The 23,864-nt window shown below is 46.0% G+C and overlaps 1 long non-coding RNA gene across 2 annotated transcripts in view; it reads left to right on the top strand.

Moving 5' to 3' along the window:
* 1600002D24Rik (RIKEN cDNA 1600002D24 gene) overlaps positions 1-23,625 on the top strand; it is a 97,955-nt gene extending 74,330 nt beyond the window's left edge. Inside the window, exons 2-4 of one of the 2 annotated variants that reach the window (NR_040484.1) lie at positions 11,491-11,545; positions 12,465-12,575; positions 12,675-12,862. This is a non-coding gene — a long non-coding RNA (RIKEN cDNA 1600002D24 gene). Of the gene's footprint in view, positions 1-11,490; positions 11,546-12,464; positions 12,576-12,674; positions 12,863-22,253 lie in introns of those variants that run through there. The other variant, NR_040485.1, reaches the window with a different exon arrangement.
* Positions 23,626-23,864: the final 239 nt, after the last annotated feature.

The following is a 23,864-nucleotide window of genomic DNA, read 5'->3' as shown; positions in this document are numbered from 1 at the left end:
CACAGAGTTGGCAAAATTAGTGAAAAGTTTAAATGGAAAAATCCCATAAAATGTAAGTGCCTGCCTACCTGGCCCATGGGCCCTATCTGAGATTTGCTGACTGCTGTGTAGTTGAGGCTGTGGCTGTTTAGACATGTTTTGGGAACAAGTGGAATCCAAGAGAATGGCACAGAAAAGGAACATGTGGCCAGGGGTCACAGTACACAGGACTACCTTGCTTCATTTGTTTACAACATCAGAAAAGGAAAGAAGAGGAAGGAAATGCAGACTGTGTTGTATCTCAGAGCTCAGGTTGTCAAGGAAACTTTGAATTCATTATTATTCATTCACACTCATTGGTATAGATCGTACCAGTCCTAGCCCCTGACTCACCCATGTGTTCATCCATTATCCATTCATCATCCACCCATCTACCCATCCATTCACCTACCCAAAACATCCATCCCCCTACCTAACCAAACATCCATCCATCTACCCAACCATCCATCCACTCATCCATCTATCCATCCAACCATCCATCTAACCATCCATCTATCTACCTAACCATCCATCCAACCATCCATCTATCCATCCAACCATCCATCTACCAACCTTTTTAAAAATATTGAAGAAGGGCTAAGTAGATGGTTCAGTTAATAAAATATTTGGCATGCATGCGTTTGAACCTGAGTTGAATTCCCAGAACCTAGGTGATAAAAACTGAAGATGATGGTTCATGCTTGTAATCCCAGAGACATGGGGATGGGAACAAGTAGATACCTGTGTTGTGGGAAATAATAATAATAAAAAAAATGGCACAATCCATGCTATACCCCGCTACTCTCTGCCCTGACAGTGTCACTGCCTCTAAGCTAGCCCAGTCAGCAGTCTTCCCAGCTCCAGTTTGCCTGCCTCAGAGTTGCTTATACCTTCTCAGCCATCTACCCCCTGTGGCTAGTTGTCATAAATCCCCTTAATCCAGTAAATCAAAACTCTATAAGAAGCTTATAATTAATCAGTCAGATTTATATATCAGTAAATTCTCAAATCACAAGATGCCCACACAATAATTTCAGAGCCAATGATAATGATACAAGATGCTTACCTAGATTAGACAAGTTATCCTAATTATTCTATCCTTTATGATATTCATAGCTACCTGTGGCTATTTAAAGTCACATGGAATCTGAATCATCTTCCTCTTGCTCCATTTTCCTTCCTCCTCCCTGTCCTCTCTGAAATTCTTAGCTCCGCCTCCCTTTTCCCTGTCCAATCACCAGCTTCTTGTATTAATATTTAAATTAATTGAGAGAAACTTCTGCTACATACCTAGACTTGCTGGCCATCCAGCCTAGCCTAGTTGGCAAGTTCCAGACTCCATCTTCCCAAAAGAAATACCTGTTCTGAACCTGATGACTAAAACCCAAAACAAGAGGACATCTTAACAAACGACACCCAAGCCGGATCTCTGATCTCCATGTGCACATGTCCTCACAGCAAGACACATTCACACATACACATACTCACAGCAACACAGACACACAATACACATGCACACATTCAGCAGCACAGACAAACACACACACACACACACAAACACACGCATGCACACATACTCAGAGCAACACAGACATACACACATGCACACATACAGCAACACACACATACACATGCACACATACTCACAGCAACACAGACAAACAATACACATGCACACATACAGCAACACAGACACACAATACACATGCACACATACAGCAACACAGACAAACACACACACACACACACACACACACACACATGCACACATACTCAGAGCAATACAGACATACACACATACACATGCACACATACAGCAACACAGACAAACACACACACACACACATGCACACATACTCAGAGCAACACAGACATACACACATAAACATGCACACATACAGCAACACAGACACACACATATACACATGCACATGTATACATAGTGACACACACACATGCACACATATAGCAACAGACACACACACATACAGCTACACAGACACACACACATACACATGCATACATACAGCTACATAGACACAGACACACACACATATTAAACACATGCATATGTACTCACAGCAACACAGACATATACACACATATACACATGCACACATATAGCAACAGACACACACACACATACACACACATGCACACATACAGCTACACAGACACACACACATACACATGCATACATACAGCTACATAGACACAGACACACACATATTAAACACATGCATATGTACTCACAGCAACACAGACATATACACACATATGCACATGCACACACACATGTACAAAATATCTGATGCCTGTGATCACATAATCATAGTCCATCAACAGATGAGAGCATTAGCTGACAGAATACACAGACCTGTGTGGATATGACTATACTGTTAAATTGCCTTAACACCCTAGGACAACAACAACAAAATCTTTTAAAAAAATAACAACTAAAAATAAAACAAAATCCAAAGTGTTTATTTATGTGGAAATACGCTGCGGATAGAAGTCTAAGACTTGGGCCCCTGAGGGGTGATCCAGCCTGAGGTCCGTACAAATGCAGGGACAGGAAAAGATGCGTGCTCAGGAGTAGCGTGGGGACCATTGTTTCCTTTTCTGTTATCTGAGTTTCCCAGCCTCAATCTTGGCTTCTTTCTCCTTTTGTTTGGAGGTTCCACAGCTGTGTTGGTCTCTGGAATGAATTTCCTCTGTCTCTGGGCTGCTTATTGCAACCAAGGACACCCCAGAAACATAATGTTTTCCTTCTGCAGAGCTATGCAGATTTTTTGGGGGAACTTTAATTGACACATAACCCTTGTGTCAATTCACGGACACAGCATGGTGTTAGAACACATGTGTACGGTTCCAGTGAGATGGCCCTGTGAGCCCCATGACCTGAGTTTGATCCCTAGGACACATATGGTGGAAGGAGTGAACCGATAGCTGTAGATTGTCCTCTGACCTCCACGTGTGCTTCATTGCAGGGTCCCCTCCCCTCCTACCCTGCTCCCCTCATAAATGGACATAATAAAAACATATACACATACAAAAACATAGGATTGCACAGAGTTGGAATGGGTCTATCAGCATGTCTACCATCTCTCTCAGCTGCCCTTTCTTCGTACTGGGAATATTCGGGATCCTCTCTACTAACAATTGAAGCACATGTTTAATTGCTGTTAGCCCTCGTTATCCTACTGTACCATAGAACCTTCCATCCATCCATCCATCCATCCATCCATCTATCCATCCATCCATATATACATACATTAGAATCCGAGATGCTTGTTCTCTGTGCCTGGCTTCTTTCATTTAACATAGGGTCCTCCAGGCTCACCTGCGTGGCTGCAGATTGCAGGACTGACCCCTTCCTTCTTCAAGGCTGAATAGTACTGACCTGACTGTACATGCTGCATTTTCTTCAGCCACTCACCTGCTCATGGCCACGTGATGAGTCCACATCTGACTGTTGTGAGCGGTGCCAGCGACACGGGCAGGTCAGGTCATTTCTATCTCTTTGTGGGGAGAATGTCCACACATTTTCCTTCTAGATGTTTCAGACCCAGTGGGTTTAGGCTGTGCAGGGACTTTTCATCTTTTCTGTGAGCTGCAGGCTGGGGCTGAGGCAGGGAGCTCCTAATGCTGATAGAGAACTTCAGCAAAGTGGCTGGATATAAAATGAACTCAAGCAAATCAGTAGCTTTCCTCTACTCAAAGGATAAACAGGCCAAGAAAGAAATTAGGGAAATGATACCCTTCACATTAGGTACAATTATTATAAAAATACCTTGGTGTGACTCTAACCAAGCAAGTGAAAGATCTGTAAGACAAGAACAAGTTTCTGAAGAAAGAAATTGAAGAAGATCTCAGAAGATGGAAAGATCTCCCATGCTCATGGATTGGCAGGATTAAGATAGTAAAAATGGCCATCTTGCTGAAAGCAATCCACAGATTCAATGCAATCCCCATCAAAATTCCAAATCAATTCTTCATAGAGCTAGAAAGGGCAATTTGCAAACTCATTTGGAATAACAAAAAAAACCCAGGATAGCAAAAACTATTCTCAACAATAAAAGAACGTCTTGGGGAATCACCATCCCTACCTTTCATTTTCAAGGCAGAGTTTCTCTGTGTGGCCCTGGCTGTCCTGGAACTCACTCTGTAGACCAGACTGGCCTTGAACCCAGAGATCCTCCTGCCTCTCTGCCTCTGAGGGCTGGGATTAAAGGTGTGCACTGCCACCTTCCTGCTAATCTCAGTGTATTTTCATATGGCTTTTCTTCTGGGGTCTTTGTGTTCATATTTCTTTTCCCATGATCATCAAACAGAGTGGATCAGCATCTAACCTAAGGGCCTCATTTTAAAAGTTTGTTCTTTGAGAATTTCATACATATATACAAGGTATTTTAACTGTATCAAACCCTCATTTTGTTTCAGCTCTCCAAACCCTGTTCCCCAATGTGTTTCCTTTGTGATTTTTTTTTTAAACCTGCTGAACCCAGTACTGTGCCTGGACACTCAGGTGTTCCATCCACTGGAGCATGGACAACCAGCCAGGTCCATTCCCTAAAGAAGACTGGCTTGCTCCACTCTAATAGCCATTCTGCTCAGAGCTCCTCAGCCAGGGATGTGGTTTTACATGCCCTTCTGCCATCTATGCTGAGAGGTTGATTGGCTTGGTTGTGTGTAGGCAAACACATCTTCCATGCCTTCACAAGTGCAACCACCACTGTGTCATGTTTAGAAGACACCAGTTCACCCCAGTCCTCCCTTGGGCTCATGAAATCTCCTTCCCCACCTCTTGTGATATTTGCTGAGCCATGTGGGGCGGGGCATGATTTGATATAGGTGTCTCATTTAGGGCTGAGCGCTTCATAGCTGCCTATTCAAGCTCTGTTCAGCTAGCTATGCATCTATATCAACTGTTAAGAGCATTATTTAATATCACTGTCTCTGTAATGTCCCTGACTTCAATGCAAGTTTTTTTTTCTTTGCACTTCAGTTTGTGGATTATGAGGGACACAATTCATACCATCAGAGCAGCTGAGGTGCAGGGTGTTTGTCCTGTTGCTACAATGTAATCAGCTCTGCTACAATGAAATCAGCTCTGTGCACAGCTTCCTCAGGTGTGGCTATCTCTAACCTTTCATTCTTCAGCTCTAACCCCAGCTTCCCTGGAAGAGCACCTAGCACAGGCCAGAGTCTCAGTGTGAGAGGACTCCATGAAGTCTGTCAGTACCAGGTCACAGGAACCCCACTGGGCCATGCTGTGTAGTAGCGTATGTAACTGGGACCTCACAGAATGTTCTGTTGCTTTGGATCATTTTTATTTTCCTGGAAGAGTTGCTGAGATCAGCATGAGTCCTTTGCCCACCAGCACTTCCCAGCTATATTCCTATAGCCTGAGGTGCCTTCACATGGAGCACACTGGCTTTGTGAGGAGGTCATTTTCTAGAACCCAAGGACTTTTTGTGTGTATGCTTTTCATTTCTGAGATAGTCTAGGCTGACTTCCAACTTGCTATATATCTGATCATGACCTTGAACTCACGATCCTCCCACATCTATCTCCCACATGCTGGGACTACAGGCATGTGCTGCCATTTCTGGTTGTGTGTTACTAGGGGTTGAGCCAGGGATTGAACCACGTGTGCTAAGCAAACACTTTACCAATTGAGCTGCACTCCCAACCCCACATCCTGAGATTTTTGAAGTGCTGAAGTCACAAGGCTACCTCCAGTCTTCCACATTAAGGAAGAGGGAAACACAGTGTGACGTGTGTGTGTGTGTGTGTGTGTGTGTTTTGTTCCTTATGGTCCTCCAGGGACTGACCCTCCAAGTTGACTGGAAGTGGCTCCCTTCACTTGAAAGTGCCCCTTGCCATCACTCTGGCTTTTGATTTGGCAAGCAGTGACATTTCTGAGGACCACATCAACTCACAGGCCCCTTTCCTATCCAGAACAAACAGTGCTTGTCTGGCTCTTCATCACCCTCTGTGACGCCTGGATGGAATCTGATAAAGAGACCTTTATGGCATTAATTACAACCCGGGCTCCTCGCTGCGTTTTATATGTGAGTCTTGTGTGCTCTGTTTAATGTCAAGGAGAAAGCTCATAACACACCAACATTTATATGGGCCCATTAATCTTCAAAGCCTTGCACTGACTTCAGCCAGCCTCAATGGCCCTCTTGTGCAGGTAATAATAAGGCTTTTTTGGTTTCATATTCTTCCCCCCTCTGCTTCTATTTCTTTGTAGATGAAAAGATACCTAGAAAAATGTGTTGTGATCTATAGGACCCCCTGTTTCAGGTCTGGGGCTGCTGGTTCCCCTCACAGCTCTGTGCATTGCATCAGGGAAGCTCAGATCCACGTGTGATACCCCAAGCCTTTGACTTGAGCCAAGCAAGCTGCTTTTCATTAAACACACACTTCAGTTGGCATGCACTTCTCTCAAATTAGCAAAGGAGTTTCTGTGTGCAGAGCTGGGACCGGAAGGAGTGGGGATCTCTGGAGAGCCATGCCAGTTTACTGGTGTTTGTAGGCTGCTGGGCCCTGGCTGTGCTCATCAGTGGAAGGAACTGGACAGGCTAGCCCCTTACCCTGGAAGTCCCAGCTCTGATGTTTCATGAGGTCTGTGTTAGGCTGGGTTAGCAATTCCTAGACCCCATTTCAGAAAGCACAAGTCCCACACATATGTTTGCAAATTAATAGCAGGCAGAACTATGTTCTGGGGAAGGCGTGGGACCACTCAGTGTCCTTGTGGGTGTGTGTAGCAGCCTCTCTCCACTGTGACACATTCCAGCTGCTTTTGGACTTTGCTAAATTTATTTTTACATAAAGGATCTGAAAAGGCCATTGAAATAGTTTTAGTTTAATTTTAAATTAATTAAATCTGGTGGATTTGGATCTAAAATTAGAGAAGTTAAGAATAAAGTCTCCAGATACAGCTAAATGCAGCATGTGAATGTGTACACATATGCACACATAGGCGTGTGCGCATGCACACACACACACACACACACACACACACACACACAGAGCTGATCTTGGAGATGTGAGTTGAACGGTGGTTACCAGAGGCTGGGTGAGGATAGAGGAGGGCGAGGATAGAGGAAGGAGCAGGAGCGACTGCTGAGTTACAATTACAAAGGAACAAAATCCTCTGGTGTGCCTTGTAGAGTAACTGGGTAACAGTGACCATAAATATGTATTTCAAAAGCCAGAAGAATAAACTTCAAACATTTGCATCTTGAAGAAAGGAGAGGAAGCAGCTGTTTATTGAGGCTCGACATGATACAAGTTCCTTTTAAACTGATACATTGAGGCTCGACACCACACAAGTTCATTTTAAACGGATACATAAACGGATACATAAATGCCCATGCTGAAAGGTACCATGAGATGTTGAAATACATGCTCCCTGCAGACAAGCTCCTCTTTTGAGTTCTCCATTCTGCACCACCCCCAGCCTGACCAGTGTATCCAAATCAGGTGACCAGCAGCACATGCTGCTATCGATGGAACAATCTAGACAGGCATGGAGGCTCACACCAAATCCCAGCACTTAGAAGGCAGGGGCAGGAGAATTACCATGAGTTTGAGGCCAATGTAACCTTCATTTCATCCAGAGCTACATAATGGGACCCTGTCTCTAAATAAGCAAGATAATGAATACATACATTCATATACACACATATACACTCAGTGGTTCAATAGATTTTTTTTGGGCCCAGGGTCAGGACAAGATGTCAGTAAAGACTTCAGTAGTAGGGGACTACTGGTGTGTGTGTGTGTGTGTGTGTGTGTGTGTGTTTTGCACCATCTGTTGAGTGTTCCTGCTATGGAACATTCTGAAGTGGGTCAATCTAAGGTTATCTTTGGGTTGTCATTATGAAGTCTGAAATTAAAGTAATTGCTTGAGATACTGTCATTATGGTCACATGGCCAAAGGATTCAGGTCTAATATCTAGGTAAGAGGATGTCTCCACCCTGCTAGAAATGGTAGTGGCAGTGTTAACACACAATCTTCCTGCTTGGCAAGTGTATTGTGTCCACTTTCCTTCAAGAACTAACTCCTTTGGCCTTCTATAGCATCAAACTATGAGGTCATTTTAGTGTGATGGATACACATATGTGCAGATGTTTATCAACACACACATGTATGCATGTGATGCTTTAGCTCTCTTGTAGACTACCAAGGATTTGCTCCATATCATTCGGTTCACCTCCAAAAAGTGGAGGTGATAGGTTGAGGTCAAGGTTCTCAAGCCAGGCAGCCGGTCAGCTCATGGCCTTCCACAGGCAAGTCCTAGATGCCACAGGCTCTGCTCACACGATGCCTTGGCCGTTCTGACTTGGTAGAGTGTCAATCCTCGATCATCTCAGTGCTTGAGGTTGGACGTTCTCCACCTCCTGTCGTCTCCCTTCCCACAAAGGACACAGTCTCTGCAGGAGACTGTTTTGTTTTGAGACAGGGTCTCCTGTATCCAATGCAGCCTTTGCTGTGCAGTTGAGATGATCTTGGATTTCGGATCTCCTTGCTTCTGAAGTGTGTATCTCCACCTAAGCTTATGTTGTACTAGCCATGGAACCCATGGCAAGGGAGAACTCTATCAACATGGCTGCATTTCTAGCCCCCTTCAGGAGACTCATCTGGACCCCAGATCTTCCTGCAGGTTTCAATCATGGATCCCCCTTTCTTTCACAGTTTCAATTCTATCCCTGCATTTTCTTAGCTTCTGTGGCCTCCACCCTCACTCTTCCTCAAATCACCCACGTTACCTCTTTAGGAACTTACCTCTCTGAGAAGTCTTCCTAGAGCCCAGCAGGGTGTGGCTTCCTTTGCCCACCTCCTCAGCAGTCCAGTGATCTATCCAACTCTGTCATAATTCCATTATAGTGACGTCTGCTTTGACTTGTTTGACTTTACCAGAAGCTGTCACAGCCTCTCTTTACAAGTACCTGATTTCACTCTAAACTCAGTGGCTTGCTTCTCCCTCTGGTTCTGGGCACAAAGGGCAGCCACTCCATACTCTTTGATCCAGTTGCACAGGATAGGAGTCTGCTCAAGCTTTTAATTAACCTTTATGACATGCATGTGAGTTACAGAGAAAATTAACGGAGGAAAAATGACACAGCCGTGCAGAGCAGCTTGCCGTTCCCCCTGTAATTAGATCGCACGTGATGCGGCACCGGCTAATTGCCTTGCCACCCAGCAGGGAACTCCAGCACGGTCTGCAACACCCAGGCCTTCCCCACCACGGGGCAGATGTTGGGTGAGGCCTACAAACATCTGCCCTGTTGTTTCTAGTCAGTCACAAGAGCCCACTAGTTTTTGCAAGCAAGAATGGATGCCTGGGTGAGGTGCTCAATCCTGCCAACTTTCTGGGCAGGATTTAGGCTTATTGAACATCTGATCTGTTCTTCCTGATTGATCAAAGCGTCTGTTCCTGCATTTCAGGACCAGAATTTGAATACAGGACTCCCTTTTGTTGAATTTTCTCAAATGAACCTGAATTTTGACGTTGACACAGGACTGCCTTTGCCTTGGCAACCATGGACAAAGCGAGAGTCTAACAGAGTTTGTGTGCACAGTATACACTCTCCCTATTCACAGGTGTTTAGTGTTACTAGCTCAGGGGTCTGGGGTTTGCCCCAAAAGCTCCTGGCCTCAGAACTTCACTCCGTGGCCTGGAAGAAGGCTGGCCCCTATGTGGGAATGATGGGGACAGCTGACTGTGGCAGCTGATTTCTTTCAAGTACTTGATAATTTGCAGATGTTGGCAGTTACCAGTGAAGCCAGGGCTAAGCTCCAAATGCCAAACCACAAAACATATCATTTCTCCCATCTGATTCCTGGAAGTTAGTCAGTGCTGCAGCGACGTGATTCACAGTGACAAATAGGCCTGTTCTTGTTGGCAGCCTGCAGGTGCCCACGCAGTGGGGGCCATGGCTATTCATCAACTGCACTGCTCCAGAGAGGGAAGAGGATTCTTATTGCCCCTGTTAGGACTCTGTGGAGATCATCTGTCATGCTCAGCTCACAGTGTATTTTTAAGAAGTCCAGCTCTGTAGAACACATCCCAAAACCACCAGTACTTGCATAAGTTTCTATTTTTTTAAGATTTACTTTATTATATATATGTATGTTTATGTATATATGTGTATATATATATGTGTGTATTTATGTGTTATGTGTATATATGTGTGTGTATTTATGTGTTATGTGTATATATATGTATGTATGTATATATGTGAGTGTGTATATATACATATACATATATACATATGTATATCTACATTTATACACACATATACATACACATATACATATATGTGTGTATAGATGTAGATATATGGGTATAGATGTAGATATACATATATATGTATATATCAGTGCTTTGCCAGCATATATGTAAGTACACCTCACTTGTTCCTGGTGCCTGTGGAGGTCAGGAAAGGACATTGGATCTCCTGGAACTGGAGTTACTGGTGGTTGTGAGCCACCATGTGGGTGCTGGGAACTGAACCTAGGTCCTCTACAAGAGCAATCAGTGCTCTTTTGCTGGGCCATCTCTCTCCTGCCCCGACTTTCTAAGGTCTGAGTCAGGATTTTGTAGTCAGCCTTGTGCCATGAACCTTTTAGTCAGCTTTGTTAAAAGCCACTTTGTTAAAATGCAGCTAACAAGATATGGTAGCCTCAGGTCTACACTGTGCTAACCCGTGGTATCTTCATTAGTGTTCTGCAAATAAAACTGGGTGTCTGCCCAGGGGCTGCTGTAACTTCTAAGTGGATCCACACCACACCAGCATTATGTATGTCATCTCCAACAGCTGTATGCAACATTCAAGTGACTGACGCTCAGTTCTGTTGTTTGTGAGGGGAAAATCCCAAGCACAGTGAAAAAAGAAGAATTTCTTTCTCATTCAGTGTGGCTGTGTGGTGCTCTGAAGGAGACTGGCCTCCATAGGCTCATATATTTGAATGCTTGTTCTGCAGTTGGTAGAACTGTTTGGGAAGGATTAGGAGGTGTGGCCTTGTTGGAGGAGGTGTGTCACTGGGGATGGGCTTTTTAAACCTCCCCCACCCCACCCCCGCTCCTCTCTCCCTCTTGCCTTCCTTGGGGTTCTTGTCTCAATATGTAAGCTCTCAGATGCTGCTCCAGCACCAGGCCTTGCCTGTCTGCCATGCTCCCCATCATAACAGTCATGGACTAACTCTCTGAAACTATAAGCCTCCAATAAACTCTTCCTTCTATACATTGCCTTTATCATGGTGTCTCTTCATAGCAATAGAAAAGTAACAAAGATGGGGGAATCCTGGCTTCTAACTCAGAGCAGGGCCTTGTACTCACCCCTCCATGTGGCAGCTCAGTATTGGAAGTTCATATACAAGGTTGGCTTGCTCCTAGGGTGGTGATAATCCTCCAGCCTCAGGCATCTCTGAGTCCTGTTTTTCTTCCTTAGGGTCTCCTGGAAGAGCGGAAGCTCATGATGATGTTTACAGCTTCCAATCTATCAGGTAATCAAACCCAACCGAGAATTTTGGTTCTTTTCATATGAGCCTGTAGCCATATAATAGGTCCATTCTGCGATCCATAATTTTCCACAAAGCAAGATACCAAATGAGACCTGGTGATTTTCAGCAAGGGAGTTGATGGCACTGGTGTTTGTTTTCCATGAGGAGGCTGAGAGGAACAGGAAGCTGTTCTCTCACTGCATGCTGGGTACAGGAAGTCACAGGTCAGCAGGGCCAGAACTTCCCAGCTGGGAACAACAAGAGTGCCTTGGCTTGCAGATACACTTCCCCAGACTTGTGTCTGCCTGTGTGACTCCACCCCTTCCTGTGCTGACAGGAAGCTGCAGTCATACGTGTAGAGTCCGCCAGAACCCAGGAGACCATTTCTAAAGATCCTTAACCTGATCAAACCCTCAAAATCTAAATTTATTTCTGGGCTGGAGAGATGGCTCAGCGGTTAAGAGCACCGACTGCTCTTCTGAAAGTCCTGAGTTCAAATCCCAGCAACCACATGGTGGCTCACAACCACCCATAATGAGATCTGACTCCTTCTTCTGTAGTGTCTAACAACAGCTACAGCCTACTTACATTTAATAAATAAATCTTTAAAAAAATAAATAGATTTATTTCCAAACATGGTCACATTCACAAGGCCTGAGGGCTGGGATCTGAACAAGTCCTTTTGATGCAGCCCACTAGGATACCTGGGTTACAAAGAACCTAAAGAAAGGATATGATGACAGTTCTGACTGACACAGCCCCTGCAGCAGACTTACAGGAGACCCACACAAGCTTACAGAGAACCTAAAACCTAATTCCTCTCATTAACTTCTTAAAATCTCAGGAGCCAAGAGTGGCAGCTTCAGGTTGGAGGCAAGCGAATGAGACCCAGAGAGTGACTTAGACTTGCTCTACTCCTCAGGGTGAAGGCGGGAAGCCCTCACGGCCTTCCAGACCTGCCACTGCTTTTTGCCATGATGTGCTCACCAAGGCTCATGCATCTGACACTTGCTCTTAAGCACGGTGGTTTGAGGTACGGTGGACTCTTAAGAAGTGCACAGAGTGGAAAGTTGGCGGTCACTGGGCCATTACCCTCAGCAAGGATTAAGAGGCCTTCCGTGATATCTTTTAGGTCCTCCAGAGGTGGAAGTCTGAATAAAACCAGGTCCTCTCTACCCTTTGGCTTCCTGCCTCACCATGGCAACTCTTCCTCTCATTTGTAGTTTCATCATTGTGTGACACAAAGGACCTTCCTGAGACACTATGTCCCTTAATACCCGAGACTATGAGCTAAATAAACCTCTTTTTTCTTTACAATGTACCCAGCTTTAGGCATTTCATTATAGCAACAGAAAACAGACTGATAGCGGGTTAGTTGGTGGCTTTCCACGTGTTTCTATTCAGGTTTTAAGTAATTTATTTTGAAATCCAGCCCTTCGATTGTAGTTGTACTGAGCAGCTGGTCCAGGCATAGCACAGATCTGGGGCATCACTGACATCATCACAGAGCATTCTTCCACATCTGGGGCATTACTGACATCATCACAGAGCATTCTTCCACATCTGGGGCATCACTGACATCATCACAGAGCATTCTTCCACATCTGGGGCATCACTGACATCATCACAGAGCATTCTTCTACAGCTTTGCTTCAGACCAATGTTCACATAGATTTTTGTAGCAGTATAACACACATGAATCCCCGTTTAAATGGACACTGTTTCTGTTGTGTGTATGTGTGTGTGCATGTGTGCTTATGTGTATGTGTGTGTGCATGTGGAAGGCTGGAACTGATGCTAGGTGTCTTGCTCTCTACTTTTTTGTTTTTAAATAAAATACCAAACTTTGAGCTCACCAATTCCAGGTAGTCTGGTTAACCATATTGCCTAGGGGATCCCCTGTCTTTGCCCTCTGAATGCTGGAATTCAAGTATCTACCACACGTCCCATCTTTCATGTAGCCAAGGATCTGAACTTAGGTTCTTAGTGCCTTCCTCGCTGAGCCAGCTCCCCAGACCCTGGCAATATTTTTGATAAATAATTACATGGGAAAAGAATCAAATACAATTTCTGAAACATGACCAGATTCTAAGCAGTGCCAAAGAGCAGCCAAGTGCACCTGACTCTCAATGTGTTATAGGATTATCTTTGAATAATTTGGATCTTCAGGCTTGAAAGAGCAAGAGTGTGCTTAATCTAACACACTTACAGGGCAAGCAAATTGGCCGGACTTTCTCCTCAGACATGTGGAGAAGGCAGTGGCTCAGAGACTAAAAGTGGTTCACGTCTGCCACTTTGTAGCAAATACCCAAGGATCTTTCCCTTGCTCACACAACAGGGGCCAGGCTTGCTGGCTTCCAACCTCTCCAGGGATGCTTGGCTTTCTCAAGCTCAACAATTCTTTTCTGTTTTTTCTTTCTTCTTCTTCTTCTTCCTCTTCCTATTGATCAGTTTCTAAAACAATATTTTATTTTTAATAATTTCTATGTCTGTGTGGGGGTATGTACACATGAGTGCAGGTTCCCACAGAGGCCTTGCAATTAGATTTAAACAGGCCCTTTACACAGGGGATTGTGAGCTCCCTGATGTGGGTGCTGGGATCTGAATTTGGATTCCCTGGGAGAGCAAGAACTCTTAACCACTGCACCATCTCGCCACCCCTGAAAGATCTGTTTCTTGTAATGGCACTCAGGAAAAGGAACTCCAGGTGGAGGCTGAATCTCAGGGAACCCAGGCAGGTGTGTGAAGGAGTGGAGAGGCTGTGGGAACTTCGGGTAGGTGTATTTGGTTCCAAATAGGGCAGTTCTAGAACAGCAAGGCCCGGAGAGAGCTCTGGTGCCACAGTGGGGTTAGAATTTGCTGCAGGTATCATGTATTGAAAGGAAACATGATGTTAGTTCTACCTGGAGTTGCTTAGCCCTCTCTGCAGGGGCAGGACTTGACAGGTAGTCACAGTTCCTTTTACAATGGTGAATCTCCGTAGTCACTGCTATTAGAATTATAGATGTCTTTGAAGCTTGATTACTATCTTATTGCTGTGTTGGTCCAGACAAGAATCTCAAGTACAAGGAGCTCTTGCTGACAGCTGAGGTAAATGAGGAAGTGTGCATCCTTGCCCATGGGCAGGTTCATAGATCCCATGATGGAAGACAGCTGACGTCTACTCCCCAGCTATTGCCCTGGAGCAATGCACAGAGTCACAAGGGAGCCTAGGGTGTCACCTGCTTCTCTCTGTGCCTTGGGGTGGGTAATATCTGAGTCTCTGGATGATTTTCCCATGGAGAAGTTGCTGTATTTGAATGGTGATTGTGGTGCAGACAAACTGTAACTTAATAACAGCAGGTGTCCCAACTCTCCTGGGAAGGCCCACCTGCGTATTATCTGTATCACAAACTCACAGTTCTGGAGGACAGAAGTCCAGATGTGGCATCATCTGGAGAGGACCTCATGCTGTGTTGTAACATAGTAGCAAGGGGGAAGGAAAAGAGGGTGCATGCAAAAGAGGAAACCGCACTGGGGATGGGCTTGCTCTGCATGGACTCAATGAACCTACTTCAGCAAGACAGATGTCAGCTCCTTGGAATGAACAAATACCCTCTTGCAGGCCCAGCTCTCGATACTGTTACATCAGCAATCAAATTTCAACTTGAGCTGCTGCTGGTGGTGCACACCTGTAATCTCAACCTTGGGGATGCTGATGTAGGTGAACTGGGATGCCAGCCTAGGTTACACAGAGATACTTTGTTTCAAAGAACAGCAGTAAAGACCAATCATGATTAAGTTTTCATATAATATTTTAGAAGCAGGAAGGAACAAACTACATTCCAACTATCACATAAGCACTAGAGACTGCAGGGTCTGGGGACCTCCCCTAAAGTTCTGTTATATCACCTCATTGGGAGAGGACAGCTCTGATGCCTGCCTGTGGGGTTGCATCATCTTTCTGATAGTGTGAGGACATGTTGGACCAGTCAGCACATCGCTGGGCCATTTATCTTGACAGGGCACAGCCCAGAGGAGACTGGGTTTTCCTGTTCTCAATTCCTACTAAAAACATCCCCCAACACTCCCAGTGGCCTTGGAAGCAAGCTCCTGGGAGGAGCAGATAACAAGGAAGCAAGGTGATACTTGTTGAAATGTCAACAAATGCCCTGTGTGGAGCAGGACCTCTAGCCTTTGGGCTTACCTGGTCACAGCCACAGCCCAGGCTGTGATGGAGTGGAAAAATGTTTTCCCCAGCTTCCTGGGGACCAAACACCCTCAGAACTCTCAGAGCCATCTTTTCTTTCTCATTTGACACTTCCTATTACCAGGGCATCCAACATACATGGGAGTGGACAGAGGTACCCTCTGTGCCCTTGGGCATGCCTGCATACCCCTTCCCACATATAATCTTTGGCAGTGTGGCTCCCTGGATCCTATAGATATAGTCATGTATAGGTCCTGAGTGTACCTGTCCTCCATGGGTCACTTCATTCTCCTGATTTTTCTTTCCTGTGCTAAGCATCACACCAGGAGCCTCACACATGTTAGGAAAGGCTATGGCCTGAGCTGCAGCCCCAGCTGCCTTGACTATGACTGACAGTAACTGGTGGATACACACTCCGTATTAGATGCTAGGATCTTCCATTGTCTTTCTTTTTTCCCTGCATGGCTTCCATAATTCAGGGGTCTGCGAAGTTGCGCTGGTTTGCTGGTCTGGGGTGTCAGGGCTAACAGGCTTGCTTGAAATCCATGAAGACTTTCTCCAGGAGGTAAAGTATGTTTCCATCTCAGGGTCCATTGCCAAGGTTAAGGACACCAGGCCACTTATAACCAGAGCAGGGCAGTGTGTGGGACACACAGGAAAGGACCAGCTGGCTGGCTGCAGAGGTTGGCCAGGGGTTTATCTGAGGCAGCTGTTCTGAGGGATGGGCAGAGAGGATGAGTAAGGGAAATGTCTTGGCAGACACAAGCTCTGCAGGGAAAGATCACCACACAACAGCAGTGCCTCCACTTCTTTCAAGAGCTTATATGCTCGCTCACTGTGATGGAGAGGTGGACTGAGCTCCTCTGCTGACTGTGGACAGATCCGCAGGCTTTGCTGTCCATCACACGTAGACAGTGTGCTGCCCTTTGTGGTCTACTTTGTTTGGCTTCCAGTGTGTTTGTCGGTAGTAGATGAGGCGCTCTGTCACTGAGGTCAAAGCAGTGGCAATGTTTTGGGGGAGGTAACAATATCCCCCTGGTCATCCTGACCTCTAGAGCAGCTGTTCTCAACCTGTGGGTCATGACCCCTTCAGGGGTTGAATGACCCTTTCATAGGGGTCACATGTCAGATAGTCTGCATATCAGATGTTTACTTTGTGACTCATAACAGTAGCAAAAGTATGGTTACAAAGTAGCTACAGAAATAATTTTATGGTTAGGGGATCACTGCAACATAAGGAACTGTATTAAAGAGTCAGAAGCATTAGGGAGAACTATGGCTCTAATCATTTAAAACAGTTCCATTCCCTGGTGAGCAAGCATTCAAATATGTGAACCTATGGGAGCCATTCTTGTTCAATCCACCACAGTATCTATTAAAGCTCCCCCCTCCCTCCAATACAAATGTGATTCTTTTGCCGGTACCAAAAGGAAACAACTAGGTTGCTCCCTTTGCATCATGGCTGTTCCATGGTACCTTCTAGTGTCTAGCACTCTTCATACCTTGGGGATGAGTGACAATCCTGGATGGTTTATGAATTGTAAAGTCAAAGTGTGACTTTGGTTTAAGGTCAGCCCCCTCCAGGAAGTGGACTTACCAGTTGGGAGTAGGAAGAGATCCCCTAGCTCCATGGCAGTCTCCACCTGCTGAGGGGAGGTGGATACTGGATCACATGTTCTTCTATCCTGCTGAGTTGAACAGGCTTCCTCTGACTATCCTGGTCAATTCTCATACCAGCTCTGACCACTCCTCCCCAGAGCCTTTATTTATACTCTGCTGAGAAGGTGGCCCTTACTTGTGAAACCCTTTATAGCTAAGTTACCTCTGCGTGTAAGAGCCCCATCTGTCCATCAAGGTCTAGCCGTCCATCAAGGTCTAGCCATCCATCAAGGTCTAGCTGAGATTTCCTTACTACACTTTTTGGTTTGGTTTTATTTGCGTTGGAAATAGAAATCTCATTGACCCTGTGTGGCCCAGGGTGACCTCAGGTTCCTACTTCTTTTGCCTCCACTTCCCAAGTACTAGGATCACAGGCACATGCTACCATGTCAGGTTGATGAGGTGCCGGTACCCATGATTTTGTGTGCATTAGGCAAACACTCTACCCATTGATTGCCTCCTGAACTTGCCTTCCATGTCTCCTTTGTTCTCAGCTTCAGGTTGCCATGGGAATTTTTCTGCTTTGCTCATGGGGGAAGATTCTGCTTTGTCTCCCCAAGGGCACCTGATTCTGACCATAAACTGTGCAGACACTCATCCTATCGGCTTACCCATGATTTTTCAGGTTAGCAAGACTTGACTGTCGAGCTCAGTACAAACTGTGGTACAACATGGTTGACTGGGCCAGCTCAAACTGGTTTGCTGATACACTGACTCTGTAAGAGAATCACTAAGAGTCACTTCATCTTGTAAATTGCCTTATCACTAAGAAAAAAGTATAATAACAATGTTTATAAAAGCTGGCACATCTTAGATGCCCCGCACATGTATGAGAGAATTACACCCTTACAGCAGCCCATGCTCAAGGAATCTCCATCATTATTACATCTGGGAAAACAAAACAAAACAAAACAAAAAAACCAAGATTTGTCTCCATAGAGACAAGGTCAGGGTCTAGCCCAGGGTCTTCTACCCCAATCTACTAGGTATCCCAAGTCTTAAAAAACAGTTTGTCTCATTAAATGGTTTTCCTGTTACCAGCATGCATGATAGGAAAGGATCTCAGAAGTTACTTTCTGTATGTCACAGAAACACAGTACATTGCTCAAGTTGGGAATTTCCCTTTCCTACCCACTGGACTTGCATACAGAGCTGGTTCAAACCCAATTCTGACATCACATGTTGGGGACAGGTGACTCCATGAGCGGCCAGGCCTTGGCATTCAGGTTGTGACTTCACCAGACATCTAGGCCAATGGCTCATTTGTTTTAGGAGACAACTGGCCATGAGTTCCATGGAACAAAGGCTCAGGGCCATTCCTATCACCACACAAGCCTGGTGTGACTAGCCTACTGTCTCTCAATCCACTCTGACAGGCCCACTGGTCTTATGGGTTGCCAATATGCTAAACATTTCCTTACTTCTTGCTCTGGGTGGAAGAGGTGTGTGTGGGAAAGACCATTTTGGAGGAGGAATAGGGGGCTCTGGAGCTACTGCAGAACAAAGGTCAGGTGACAGAATCTATTTGATTGGGACAGTGGTGGTCCCTATAATGACTCTTTCAAAATGGAAGAAGGTAGGTCTATCCCAGGCCAGGGGATCATGGGCCAGATGAGCATCTTCCTATGCTCTGGTTATCTGTTCTAACACATGGGTCCTAACACATGTTTGTAGAGATAGACTGATTGTTTTTTGTTTTTTATTTTTTTATTTATTTTATGTATATGAATTCACTGTAGCTGTCTTCAGACACACCAGAAGAGGGCATCAGATCCCATTACAGATGGTTGTGAGCCACCATGTTGCTGGGAATTGAACTCAGGACCTCTGGAAGAGCAGTCAGTGCTCTTAACTGCTGAGCCATCTCTCCAGCTCCTAGACTGATTGTTAAAAAGAGAATTCATGGAGAACTCCTTGCAAACTGGGAAAAAGACCCAACAGTGGGTGCATTAAGTCAAGGCGGTATGATATCAGAAGCACTGCATGATTTGAAGTTTGGTCCCTTCATGTTTGAGGGTCTCTCTTCCTGTGGCCCAGGACAGCCTGTCCTGTCTTCTCTTGTGCTCATGGTACCTTCAGATTTCTGGATTTCAGAGTCACCTCCCAGCATTTACATACTGTGATTTCACAACTCTTTAAGAATGCTTGGTCTGCCTGCTGGTATTGGTTGGTTGCTTGCTTGCTTAAGAACAAAGCAAGCCAGACAGCCTAAACATGAAATACAACCCCGGCAGTGAATTACATGGGCTTTGAGAAAAGCATTAAACAAGAATGGTTATGTCTAATGCTGGACCCACTGGCTTTGCCAGGGCCAGGTAAGCAGAATCAGATGTCTAAACCTGATATACACCTGCAGAAACGCTGCTGGCTTTTCACGTGCCAAGCACTTTCGTTCAAGCTGTTTGAAAGCATTCAATAACTTTCTCTTACAAACCAGCCGTGCTCGTAATCTGACTCTTTGTTTTCCCAAACAAAATTACCCGTGTTTCAGAAAAGCTTCCTTCAGTGTCTTGGCCCGTGCAGAGGGGTTTTTCATTTGGATTTGCTTTGCTTCTGTGGTGTTTCTATGCCGCCCCTTGGGAGGGCTCTGGCAATTACATTAATGTTGTGTTACGTGTTTGGGGCCCATCTTGAGTTTCTCCCTTGCAGTGGATGATGTGTTAGCTGGAGGAGGTTCAGCTAGGCTTGGGGGTTGAGGGGATGGAGTGACTCAGTCTGTAAAAGGCTTGCTGGGCAGAGTCCTCGCACTCATATAAAAAGCCAAGCACAGACTCTCAAATTTGTAATCCCAGCACCTGGGAAATGAGAATAGGAGGACCCCCACCCCAGGGTTTTCTGATCAACCAGTGTATCTTTGATTGATGATCTGCAGATCAGTGAAAGACCTTGTCTGTGACTGGGGGAGACAGCCAGTGTTGGCTGTGGTGTATATATACTCATGAGCAAGTACATGTTATACACACACACACACACACACACACACACACACACACACACACAGAGGAGGAAAAGGAGGGAAGGAGGAATGGAGGGAGGGAGGGAGGAAAGGGAAGAAGAGAACTTTCATCAATCAAGAGAGACTCTAATTTCAGAGTAGTCTTTGGTTCTGGTGGCTTGCCTGACTCACAGCAAGAGGCTGGCTGGTCCCTTTGTAAGTACCTACCCGCTAACCCCCATCCCCACCTCCCACCCTTCCATCTCATTGCTTCCTATCTCTTGGCTGATGAACTGTGAACCCCCACCTAGCTCTCCCCATCGGAACAATTGAAGTCTTAGTCTAGTATGACTGACAAAGTACAGTAGAATAAAGAAGCCTCCATGGTCTCCCTTTTTCCACACAGTGGCTGTCCTGATGGGTAGCTCTGTGTCCGACCTGTGGCTGGTCTTGACCTCTCATAGTGAACAGAGACCACACCAGCACCTTGTCTCTGAGGTGCGCCTCTGCTGCACTGCTGTCTGCTCGCTTGCTCATTTGTGTATCTGCCTCACAGACTATTGCTAAACTGAACCCAAGTCCTTTAATTCTCTCTTAATGAATACCATTTAGGAGTGTCTTGTGGCTGCTGCTCCTCTCTGTGTTTGTCCAAACACAAGGCCCCAGAGCTGTATGTCAGAAACCCATTCACATGAGGCACTGGGAATACTTAGAGTGGGCCGACAGCCCAGGGAGCCAAGCGTTTCTGCTGCAATAACACTAATGGCTTTAGGAAGCGGCACTTCCGCGCCTCGAGCAGTCCCTCCTGGGCTGTCTTGCGCAGCTTCCCCTTTCCTTTGTGGGTTTCAACGCTCTTCCCTTTTGTTTTTCTTGGTCTCTCTGCTCCGTTCTTACCCCCTTCCACAGTTCTTAAGAAAATTCCCAATGGTATAATCTAGCTACTTCTTTACACCGAGCTGTATCCTCAGGATCTTAATTTCGGCCCGAGCGTTTGTATGAAGGCGTTTGACTTCATTCTTGGTCACTTCCTAAAAATATAGGCCAGTGATGTCAACTAAAATATTTTTGGAAACTCATCCAATGTGTCTGCCTGTCCGCATGGGGCCTGAGAGACACAAACATTAATCAACTACTATTTGTTCATCATGTGCTCTTGGGCGAGGGTTGATGGCCAGGCCCACGCCCATTATGGCCAAGGTGCTCAATCTCCTGAGAGAGGCAGAACTCAGGCTACAGTGTCAGGGGCGAGCATGTCAGATGGACTGTCTCCAACAGAGAACTGGAACAAGCCCACCAGAAGTTTTGATTAGGACTTCAGGAAACTTTTATTTTTGAGAAAGAGAGCAGCCTTTAGCTAGACCTAAACATGTCAGAAACATAGCAATGAGGGTATGGGAAGTGAGGGTAGGGGTATGTGTGGGGAGTGTGTGGGGTGGGAGTGGCAAATCCCCAGGATAAAGCTGGCAGAATAGCAGAATAAGCAGCATCTTGGAGACATTGGTGTAGGTAGCCATCAAAAGGTGGTATGGATTTGGGGAGTAAAAGGAATGGATGAATCTCTAGTTTCCTCCTGATTGTTCTATGTTTATGCATGTGGATGCATGTACATGCATGTGGATGTGTGTTTGTGTGAGTACACATTTGTGCAAGTGGACATGGAGAGAGGCCAACATTAGGCATCAAACACCTCCCCCCCTTTTTTGAGACAGGGGCTCCCACAGGCCTTCCGGCTTGCTACATCGGCTTCCTGTCCCACAACCCCCTGTGTCTTTCTCCATCATCCCAGTGCTGAGAAAACAAATGCATAGGCGTCCACTCCTGGCTTTCTAAAACATGGCTTCCAGGAATTAAACTCAGGTCCTCATTGGCACAGCAAGCACTATGCTGACTCAGACATCTCCCCGCTTCGATGCTATCCGTCTCTGTAGGGCGTCTAAGAAGCTCGGAAGGTCCTGTTCACACAACAGCAGAGAGGCCCGGCACACTGAAAATTCATGGCTTCAGCTAATCAAAGAACTGAGGTCATAAGACAAAACACTACCCCACTCCTGAAGTTAGAGAGTCAGCTAGGAAGACAAAGAGAACTCCAAGTTATGGGAGCAGAAACCCAAGACCAGCAGTCTCCATGGTAACGATTGCTGGGTTTCTTTGACCCAGTACAGTATGCTTGGCTTTCAACAAAAAGTACAAGGTGAGCTAAGAGACACAGAAGGAAGGCTGGGGAGGTGGATGGAGCTTTGTAATTGATTTAGATGCAGCTCCGTTGAACAGAGTAAAAGGAGTCGGGGGTGGATGGGGGGGGCAGCCTGTGCACGTTAGCTTACAGGAGTCAGCACTGGCTGTGAGAGCAAGCCTGCGCAGGCTGTGGGAGTGATGGAGATGGAGTGCAGCTGTGTGGCAATGCACCTCGGGGAAGCCTCTCTCCTTGCTTCAAATAGGATCCCCTCCTTCTCTGTCCTCACACAAGTCCTGAAGCTGGCCAAAGTGTGGCTCATACAAATGTCTAGATTAATGAGGATGCCAACAGGGATGTAACTCAGGGTACTGGGCCTGCCTTGGGCTGAAGTCCGTCTTCTGAGTTGGAGTGGGCAGGGAGAAGTGGTGTTCGCCTCAAAAGCAGTGACGTGTTGCTTTATGGAACAAGATCAGCGCTGATCATTGTTTGTGCTTCCTTCCTTCATCCTGTCATTCAGCACTGACCTCTGGTCATGATGACTCATCAGCCCTCCGAGCAGCTGTGAGGAGAGTTACCTCCAACACAGACAATGGAGGGAAGCTGGTATGTGGGCTGAGATGGGAGAACAGACAGGATCATGGGGGAGTGGAGGAGGGGCTGAAGGTCCTGCAAGAATCAGCAAGGACAGGCTTGCAGGAAACCCATTCTCTTCTTTTGGAGGGGAAGTTGCTTTTTTAGACCTGACCCCACTGTGCCAACGTCACCTGTGACCACAGGGATAGCAGGTACATGCCAATGAGACAGCAGACCCCGGCGCAGTGAGGGATACCACCAGGCATGGTGACAATATTGACTGTCAACATGGCAGGGTCTAGAATCACCCTGAAGACAAGCCTCTCTGGGTATCTGGAGTTTCTAGATTACGTTCATTAGTGTGAGAAGACCCAGCTGAATGTGAACGGATAGGCTGGTTCCCGGACCGAAGAAAACAAAGACCAGACTCCTCTCTCTGCCTCTGGATTGCAGGTGCAGTGTGACCAGCTGCCTCACACCTCTGGTGTCATGGCTTCCAAATATGATGGACTGTACCTTCTGTTTACAAGACCTAATAAAGTCTTCTTTCCAAAGGCCTTGTTTGTCAGATACTTTGCTGTAGTAAAGTAACCAGTGCAGGCATGGGTGTCACAGGCTGGCTCTGACGTAATCTCCCACGCCACCAAGAATTAAATGGTGCTAAGTCCCTGGAGTTTGTCACATGAAAACTTCTTGTGTGTCTAGTATTCCACTCAGCCATTGGGGCTGATTGAGAGTTTGGCCCCTAGCAAGTCATCACAAGGGCGTAAGCTCCGCAGCGACTACAATT

Source organism: Mus musculus, chromosome 16 (assembly GCF_000001635.26).
Source record: "Mus musculus strain C57BL/6J chromosome 16, GRCm38.p6 C57BL/6J".
Classification (NCBI taxonomy): Eukaryota; Metazoa; Chordata; class Mammalia; order Rodentia; family Muridae; genus Mus; species Mus musculus.
The sequence above is the reverse complement of the archived record's forward strand: the minus strand, read 5'-3'. Positions and strand labels throughout refer to the sequence as shown.